Source organism: Miscanthus floridulus, chromosome 4, assembly GCF_019320115.1.
Source record: "Miscanthus floridulus cultivar M001 chromosome 4, ASM1932011v1, whole genome shotgun sequence".
Lineage (NCBI taxonomy): Eukaryota > Viridiplantae > Streptophyta > Magnoliopsida > Poales > Poaceae > Miscanthus > Miscanthus floridulus.
Genome location: NC_089583.1, coordinates 26,154,911 through 26,165,016, shown reverse-complemented (window position 1 = coordinate 26,165,016; position 10,106 = coordinate 26,154,911).

Genomic DNA, 10,106 nt, shown 5'->3' with positions numbered 1-10,106 from the left:
CGACGTCTGAGGGCAGACTCTGCCTCAACCGATGTCCGAGGGCTATCTCTGCCTCGCCTGACGTGTGTTGGCAGACTCCACCTCGCTTGACAGTTTGGGGGCTGGCTCTACCTCACCCGATGTTCGAGGGCTGGCTCCGCCTCACCTGACATCGGGGGGAAGACTCTGCCTCACCTGATGTTTGGGGCCTAGCTCTACCTTGCCCGACGTCTAGGGCAGACTCCACCTCGCCTGATGTCCGAGGGCTGGCTCTGTCTTGCCCAACATCTGCGCACTGCTCCTTCATAACTACATGTGCAGATAAGGCAGGGCACTCAAGTCAACCACAATACCAAAGACCATACCCTGCACTCCTACAGGAAAGTACCATCAGGATATGATAAGATGGGCACTTTAAGGCCCTTCTGGGCATGGCAGAGCCCAAATAGTATTGTGGGCACCGACATTTGTTTTACAGTGTTGTGGGCACCGCCATTGGCCCTTGGGTGCGGATCCTGACGAAACATACGACAACCAGTATGGTCCAAGAGGAGACTCACATCCTCTATAGTGATGGATGTGCAATCACTGCGCCGTCCGCTCCCCGTGGGGATGCGGATCAACACCTCGGTCCATCACGCCACCCACTCAGGGTGGGATGGGATGTAACCACTAGCTGATCAAGTCAGAGCATGGCATCATCAATGGCAGATGCCCAACATGGAGCTATCCCTGGCACCATCTGCCATATCAAGCACGGCTGGCTCAAAGGAAAAGAAAGACCCAGCTACCTTTGAAGGACCTTCTTTGCCTCTGATTTTTCTTCTTCCTCCCATCTATAACCCCTTCTCCCCCTTAGTCTATAAAAGGGAAGGCAGGGCACCCCACTAAAGGGATCGATTCAACCACCACACATATCATCACACATAGCTGAGCAGCAACCAAGCTCTCATTCGCCCTTTCAACCTTTCCATCAGAGACTAGGGACCTATCCCTCTCTCACCTGTTTGTAACCCCTACTATGAACCTTTCAGTGCTAATAACATGAGCAGTAGCCGCAAACTAGACTGTAGGGACATTCTGCCCGAACCAGTATAAACCTTATGTCTTTTAGCACACCATCCGGGCCAAAACGCAATAGTACAAATTTACTCATTGGTGTTTACTCGAAACACCAATAGTTGGCTGCACCAGGTAGGGGACCTTTGCGTGTTCTGACATTAACATCAGGCCATGGATGGCTAGCCACTGAAATCAACTAGGGTCCTAGGCGCACATGTGTGCTTTGGTGACCTAGACTTCATCGTCACGGTGGGAGGAGAGTTGGCATTGGCTCACACCACCATCCAACCTCTCCCCTCCATCAGCCTTAACTATGGGAGGCTTGAGTGCCTAGCTCATCATCTCTCTAAGGACCCCAGCTATCCAAGGAGGACCTATGCTGCCTCACCCTCTCTTTGGAACACCCCACATGGAGCGCCCCTGATAGTGCTTCCATTCAGTCTCTACAATGCCACGGCGACCGTTAGCCACCTTATGGCATAGCACATGATCCCATCCCCCATGAACAACGAGTTCATGGGGGTGATCAAACACTTCATGGAATCATTCCATGACCTCCTGGCAGAGGAGCCAGGGTCACCCTTTGGCTCTGACTCCAGTAGGGGAAGCCATCACCCCTCTCGTGAATGCTTCTTGACGGGTACCCTCAAGGGGCATGTCAAAAGCATCCACAAGGGGGAGGCTACTCCAACAAATGACCTCGGCGATGAGGCTGAGAGGGAGACAGTGGCCCCACCATGCATGTTGGTGGAGCAGCTAAAGCCCGACACTGAGAGATCGAGGAAGCATGACTCCAGCTCGAGCAGGAATGCACGGAGCTCGACCAGGAGATAGAGCACCATGGAGATCATGGGCATGCATGCACCATGGCCTGCGATGTGAACCAGAGGATCATTGCAAATGATGAAGCCCTCCCTCGCTTCGCCCTGAGCAAGCCTAGAACATCGCTGCCTGTGGCGGTCTTGCTCCATCGCCTTCCTAGAGGCCATGACGCCCAATGATCATCAGGCCCACTATGAGATTCACACACTACCTAAGCATGTGGCAGCATAGTAGGCCGATAGCTTGTTGTCTTGACAATGTGAGCTCGATGTCAGCCAGTGCATGCTCTCAGAACACCCCGGTAGGGATGCTGTCGATCCACCAGGAGCCACAAGGAAGTAAGTAGCACACCACAGGTCCTGATGCGTTAGCGTCTCGGCCACAACTATGACTGCACTGTAACACCCTCGATGCCCGTAGACTATGCCTACTGATGACCCAATAGAGGGAGCCTAGACACGGCTATCACCCTCATCATGGCAGACGTTATGATAGCGGTGAGGATCAGAAGCCCGAGCCTTGTCCTACCTGGGGCCTCAGGCCTTCGGCCGACACATCCTCAACAGCTACCTTCCCTGCCAAGGTAGCAAGTCACCAACCAACATCCCAAAGTACTCTAGGGAGACAAACCCCAGACTAGTGGCTCAAAGATTATCAGCTTGCCTGCCAAGCCGGTGGTGTGGATAATGATGACTTCATTATCCGCAACCTTCCACTGTTCTTGGCCGATTTGGCATGAGCATGGTTGGAATACCTGTAGTCCAACATAATCTAGAGTTGGGTAGGATCTGATGGAGATCTTTGTGGGGAACTTCTAGGGCACATACAAGCACCCTAGGAACCCTATGTGACCCCAAGAACTACTGATAGAAGGCCGGTGAAACCCTCCGTGGGTACATCCAGTGCTTCTCCTAGTAGTGCAATGAGCTTCCTAACGTCCCTAGACACCGATGTTATAGGAGCCTTCCTATCTAGGGACCCCCTATGAGTCTCTGGTTCATAAGCTGGGACATAAGGGCCCAGTGAACCACCAAGGAACTCCTAGACATTGCCACTAGCCACGCCTCTAGAGAAGAAGCAGTCGGAGTGATCTTCGATCATCTTGAAGGCAAGGCAAGGTGGGATGAGGACACCAGTGAAGGTGCTTCCAATCGTTTTTCCAAAAGGAAGAACAAGAGGCAACGGTGCGAGAGCTTGCTCATGGCCGCCGTTGACCGCAAGGGTGGTTGGAAGCCCATGGAGGGCACTCCAAACCATTTCAAAAAATTACTCAAGGGGCCATGCCCAAACCATGCCTTCTTGGATCAAACATTTGTATAAGGATTGTAGCCTCATGAGGCGGTTCTTGTCTAGAGTCTCCAACAAAGGAGAGCACGGGAAGGACCCTGACCCCACCATGGATGACACCGAGGGGAAGGATGGTGGCTTTCCAACACTGGATGGTTGCCTCATGATTTTTGGAGGATCGGCGGCCTATGACTCCAAACATCAGTCAGAAGGTCGCGCGACGCGAGGTCTATATGACCAAACCGGCCACACCTACCTTTCTCCGGTGGTTAGAGTCCTGCCATAACTTTCGATTGGACTAACCACCCAGAAAGTGTCCCGCATCTAGGGAGATATCCACTCAGTGGTTGACCCAATCGTTGGCACGAAGTGGCTCACCAAAATACTGATGGATGGAGGCTGCGGCCTCAACATCATGTATGCCAAGACACTCGAATGAAATGGGCATTGACCGAACACGCATTCGCCCAACCGGAGCACCTTTCCATGGCATCGTGCCTAGAAAGCAGGCCATGCCACTTGGGCAGATCGATCTGCCCGTTACCTTCAGGGATCCATCCAATTATAGGATGGAAACCCTCACCTTCGAGGTGGTTGGGTTCCCTAGACCTACCACACCATCCTCTGATGTCCATGCTATGCGAAGTTCATGGCCGCCCCTAACTATACCTACCTCAAGCTAAAGATACTAGGGCCCAGCGGGGTCATCGCTGTCGGCACCTCCTTCCAGCGCGCCTATTAGTGTGAGGTTGAGTGCTGCGATCACGCCGTAGCAATCGTCGCCTCCTAAGAGCTCGCTGCCATCAAGAAGGAGGTCACCAAAGAAGCGCCTGACCCCAAGAAGTCGACCAGGTCTTTCGAGCCTACAGAGGGCTCTAAATAGGTCCTCATAGATCCTAGTAGTCCTGAGGGCAAGGTGGTGCACATTAGGCACCGCGCTTTCAGTCTAAATATGAAAATGCGCTCGTCGACTTCCTCCACGCCAACAAAGACATCTTTGCGTGGAAAACCTCAGACATGCTAGGCATCCTAAGGGAAGTTGCTGAGCGCACCTTGAAGATCCATTCAATGCTCTAAGCCAGGTGAAACAGCGCCTGTGTCGCTTCGACGAGGTGAAACTGTAGGACCATCGGCGAAGAGATCACAAAGCTTTTGGTGGCTGGATTCATCAAGGAAGTGCACCACCTAGAGTGGTTGGCCAATCCTGTTCTTGTACGAAAAAGTGGGAAATGGAGGATGTGTGTTGACTATATGGGTCTCAACAAAGCATGCCCAAAGGACCCTGTTTCCTTTGCCGTGCATAGACTAGATAGTTGATTCTACCTCTGAGGTGTGCAAACCCTCTACTTCCTTGATGCGTACTCTGGGTACCATCAAATTGTGATGAAAGAGTCCGACCTAGCTTGCGACATCTTTCATCACCCCTTCGGATTGTTCTGCTACATCACAATGCCATTCGGTCTGAAGAACGCTTGGGCTACATGCTAGCGCTGTATGCTCAGGTGCTTCGGGGGCCTCATTGGGCAGACCATTGAGGCCTACGTTGATGACATCATGGTCAAAACCAAATAGGTCGACCATCTCATAGCCGATTCTGAGCAAACCTTTGCAAAACTCCAAGCGAATGGCATCAAACTCAGTCCCGAGAAGTGCGTTTTTGGGGTCCCGAGGGGCATGCTGCTTAGTTTCATCATCTCTGAGCGTGGCATCGAGGCCAACCCAGAGAAGATCTCAGCTATCACAAGGATGGGTCCAATTTAGAATATAAAGGGGGTGCAGTGAGTTAAAGGGTGCCTCACCGCACTCAACCACTTCATCTCACGCCTCGGCGAATGAGGTCTCCCCCTTTATTGACTTCTAAAGAAGGCCGATCACTTTGAATGAACATCCAAGGCCTAGGAAGCACTTGACATGGTTAAACAACTCCTGATGAAGGCCCCGATCCTAGGTTCCTCCCACCGAGGGAGAACCCCTTTGCTCTACATCGCTGACCACCACACAAGTAGTCAGCGCCAGCCCCGGTAGTGGAGCGGGAAGAAGAGGGGCATGCCCTCAAGGTACAGTGCCCTGTATACTTCATCAGCGAGGTCCTATCCGACTCGAAGACCCATTACCCCCAAATCTAGAAGCTTCTCCATGCTATCCTCATCACCAGGAGGAAGCTACTCCACTACTTAGAGACACATCCAGTGATGGTTGTGACGTCATTCTCCCTTGGTGAGGTTGTCCAAAACTAGGACGCCACGGGGAGAACAGTGAAATGGGTGCTCGAGCTCATGGGTTAGGGCATTGCGTATGCCTCCTAGGCAGCCATTAAGTCCTAGGTGTTGGCTGACTTTATCGTGGAATGGATCGAGGTCCAAATGCCACCAGCGGTCATCGATCAAGAGTACTGGACAATATACTTCGATGGATCGCTTATGAAGAAAGGCGCCAATGCAGGGCTAGTCTTCATGTCACCCCTCAGGATACACATGAGGTACATGGTCTGTCTTCATTTCTCTTCCTCTAACAACATAGCTGAGTACAAGGCATTCATCAATGGCCTATGTGTTGCCATTGAATTAGGGCATCCGATGCCTCAACATTCGAGGGGATTCCTAGCTGGTCATCAACCAAGTCATGAAGGAGTCAAGTTTCCATGATGCCAAGATGGCTGCATACTACCAAGAAGTGCACCGATTGGAGGACAAGTTTCGACGGCCTCGAACTCAATCACATCCCAAGGCATCTCAACGAGGTAGCTAACGTGCTTGTGAAAGCTACATCTGGCCGAGAGTCGGTGCTAATGGGAGTCTTTGCCAGTGACCAACACAAGCCCTTAGTTTGCTACAAGGAGTCAGAACAGGGCGATGATGGTCCATCCAATCTTGGCCTAGGGCTGAACAACTATCGGCTACATTCGGCTCCAAAGTCATGGAGCTCAAAGAAGATCCAGCGACAGAGCCTAACCCTCTGGTTGACTAGAGAACGCTCTACCTCAACTACCTCCTCCATGACACACTACCGATAGATAGGATGGAGGCCCAATGGCTCGCACGTTGTGCCAAGCCCTTGGTCCTTGTGGAGGGCAAACTCTACAAGCAAGGCCACACTGAGATCTTGCAGCGCTGCATCCCCTTCGAACAGGGGAAGCGTTTGCTAAGCGATATCCACGGTGGGGTCTACGGCCACCATGCCGCGCCCTGAACCCTAGTTAGAAACGCATTCCGATAGGGCTTCTACTAGCCTACTGTGGTAGCCAATGCCGAGCAAATTGTATGCACCTACGAAGGGTGCCAATACTATGCTCGGTAGACTCACGTACTGACCCAAGCACTCTAGACGATCCCCATCACTAGGCCATTTGTAGTCTAGGGACTCGATCTGGTTGGACCTCTCAAAAAGGCGCATGGGGGTTACACCCACTTGCTTGTCACCATAGACAAGTTTACAAAGTGGATAGAAGCTTGGCCAATCTCCGTGATCAAATCCGAGCAGGCCGTACTATTCTTCCTCGACATCATCCATTGCTTTGGAGTCCCTAAACTCCATCATCATGGACAACTGGCACACAATTCACCAGAAAGGAGTTCCTTCGATTCTGCAATGAATACCATATCTAGATCGATTGGGCCGTCATAGCGCATCCCCGAACGAACTGGGAAGGTCGAGCGCGCAAAAAGCATGGTCCTACAGGGCCTTAAGCCTAGGATCTTCAACTGATTGAATAAATTCAGTGCACATGCTGGGTCATCGAACTTCCTTTGGTACTCTAGAGCCTGAGGACAACCCCTAGTCGAGCCATCAGCTACACACCCTTCTTCATAGTCTATGGTTCTGAGGATGTCCTCTCAACCGACCTTAACTATGGAGCACCAAGGATCAGGGCATACTGACGAACAGGGAGCCGAGGCATCCCACAAGGATGCCATGGACTAGCTGGACGAAGCGCGCAATGTCACCCTCCTCCATTCGGCCAAGTACCAATAGGCATTGCGATGGTACCACAGCCGACGGGTGCGGGGCCAAGCCTTCAACTGTCGGGGACCTAGTCCTCCACCTCATACAAAGCAACAAGGGCCGCCACAAGCTATCCCCTACCAGTGGGAGGGACCATATGTCATCATGGAGGTACTCCGATTAGGCGCGTACATGCTGAAAACCATCTGACGGCAAGGTCATTACCAATGCCTGGAACATCGAGCAGCTACATCGCTTTTATCCCTAAATAAACGCATACTTTCTCTTATCAGTTCTGTAATCGAAATATCCAATCTTTTAAGACATCCTGACCCCTATAAGGGCAGGGAGTCGGGTCTCACCCGGGGGCTAATATGGGTGTATTTATCCTACAAACATTCTCTATGCTAGCCTCCCTTTCTCACGCTAATTCCTTGGAGCTAGGTTTTTCAGGAATAAGCTCTGAGTATAACTGGTCGGACTGCAAGAAACCTACGCCTCAGTGGTGCCTTTGCTCACCAGTGTGATTAGAACTGGCTCACCCGCACTCCAAGCTTTTATGGCATTAACAACGAAAAGGGTTGGAACACGCTAAACCCTTCTGTAGAAAAAGGGGGAGAAGAGCGGAAAACTTTTTGCTTTAATGAAATTTGAGAACTTGTCCATTTTTGCACAAGTTCATCGCTTGGCTTTTCTGCCCAACTAAATTCTTGTGCAGGATACTCTCGTCCTCTACTCCTGTGGAAAAATCTTATCTCAACAGGAAACACAAGTTGACCGGACGGTTTGGCTACTATCGAGAAACGGGTCAATCAAACGGCTCAGAACCACCGCCGAGAGATAAGCACCCATACTTACTTAAATTACATATTAAATTTGCTACCGAGCCTCTAACCCCAGCAATGGTAGGGGGTCAGACATCACCTAGGGGCTGGCAAGAGTGTCCACTCACTAGACATTTCTCTTTGCCTGACCCCTCCTTACGTTTACAAATTGGAGGCGCAGTGTGTGGGAATAACACTTTGAGTAAAGCTAGTCGAACCACTAGGACCCTATGCCCCTGATAGGCTATGACATTTTTGTTCACCAGTGTGATCGAAGTCCTTTGTCTCTGCACTCCAAACCTTAACCTCCACCTTCACTGAGAAGGATTTGGAGGGGCCTACCTATGGAATCTCTATCAAGGAGAGGATGTCAGGTCACCCAAATCGATCAAATGATTTGAGCCGCTACCAAATGACAGATACGGAAGGATGAGAGCCTCATGCAGGTTACTTCGGTTCCATCATGAACATCAGGACACGGACCTCCACATAGACACATCCGGTAAGAACTTCTGAAACCCGTCACTCATACCACTGAGGTAACATTACCGACCCCTGCCTTCTTTTTCATTATATTATTGTTTGTCCCATACATCCAATCGTTGCACATGCGATTACCGCATCACTACGCTTCGCATAGCATCACTGAAGCAATAGTTGTATCATTCGATGTGAGCGGTGATAGACCTGAGGTTCGAAGGCCGGCCCAGTGAAGGGCTCAAGGCCGCCTCGCATCAAACAGAGCCAGGGGAGAAAAAATGAGATGAGCCCCAGCGGCCTTGCCCGACCCCGCTCAGAAGCGGATAGGGACATGTCGACCTTTCTCTTTTGATTCTAACCTTGAGCCAAACCCATAGAATCTCCATCAAGGACAGGCCAATGGGCCACCCAAGCCTATCGAACGGCTTGGCCATCTGCCAGGGGTGCGGGTTAAGAAGTAGTGGAATGCCACATGAGGGCTCTACCGACCCCATCAGCGGATGATGGACCCAGATTCCACTCAAACATGCCCATTAGCGAGCTCGCCAAGCATGACACTCGAGCCATCGTGGCAAGTGTCGTTAGCTCAGCCCCTCTGGTTGTGGAAACTGAGGATGGGGTGACGCATGATTCACGGCCTAACCCCTACCAAACCCACATGGGGCTTGGGGGCTTGAGCCACCCAATCCTAGATTGGAAGGCCGAGGTTCGAAGGCTGACTCACAGAAGGCCTGAGTCCGCCTTGTGTTGAACAAAGAGCTATGGGGGAAAACACAGATGAGCCTCAGCGGCCTATGCCCTATCCCTCTTAGAAGTGGACGAGGCCATCTCAACCTTTTCGTTTGATCCTAGCCTCCAGCCGAGCTCATAGAATCCCCATTGAGGTGGAATCTATTGGCAGGCGCGTTTAGGAGTAATGGAATGCCCCTCAAGGGCTTTGCCGATCCTGTCACAGGTGATGGAACTAGATTATATTCAAAACATGCCTGCTAGCGAGCTCACCATGCACTGTCACTGGAGCCATAAAGGCAGGTGGCGTTAACCCAACCCCTCTGGTTGCAAAAACCATGGACGGGGCGATAGTCAAAAAAATGAGTCGACCCTTGACTGGATCCCCACCACGCACGGGGGCTTGAGGAAGATCGTACTTGCAAGGAGACCAAATGCATGGTCAGTAGAAAAATAGCTAAGACCCTATTGAGAGGGATGTGAGGTCGAGATGGCGGACTAGAGGGGGGGTGAATAGTCCTTTCTAAAAATTAATCGCGTTGGCTAACCGAAACAAGTGCAGAATTAAAACTATCGGTCTAGCCAAGACTACACCCCTTTATTTATGTTCTCTAGCACCTTCCAAAGATACTAATTAAGCAACAAAGGTGCTAGGCTAGCTAGAGCTCACCTAACCAATTCTAGAAGCAAGGCCACATAAACCTATGTCACTAGTACTTCAAGCAATAAGGGAGCTCCTACACAAGCTAGTAAGCAAAAGCACAAAGCCACCTAAGCTCACTAGCAATGCTCAATAACAAGGCAACCAATGCCAAATTAGAGAGCGCAATTACTTAGGTACACAAACCAAGTAATGTGACTAACAAGGTTATACAAACCAAATTAGCCACGCAAGGGAGCTACTTCTATGCTACACAAGCAAGAAGGTAACTAGTAAGCTACACAAGCTAACTAATTACAAGAGCAACTACACAAGTACAC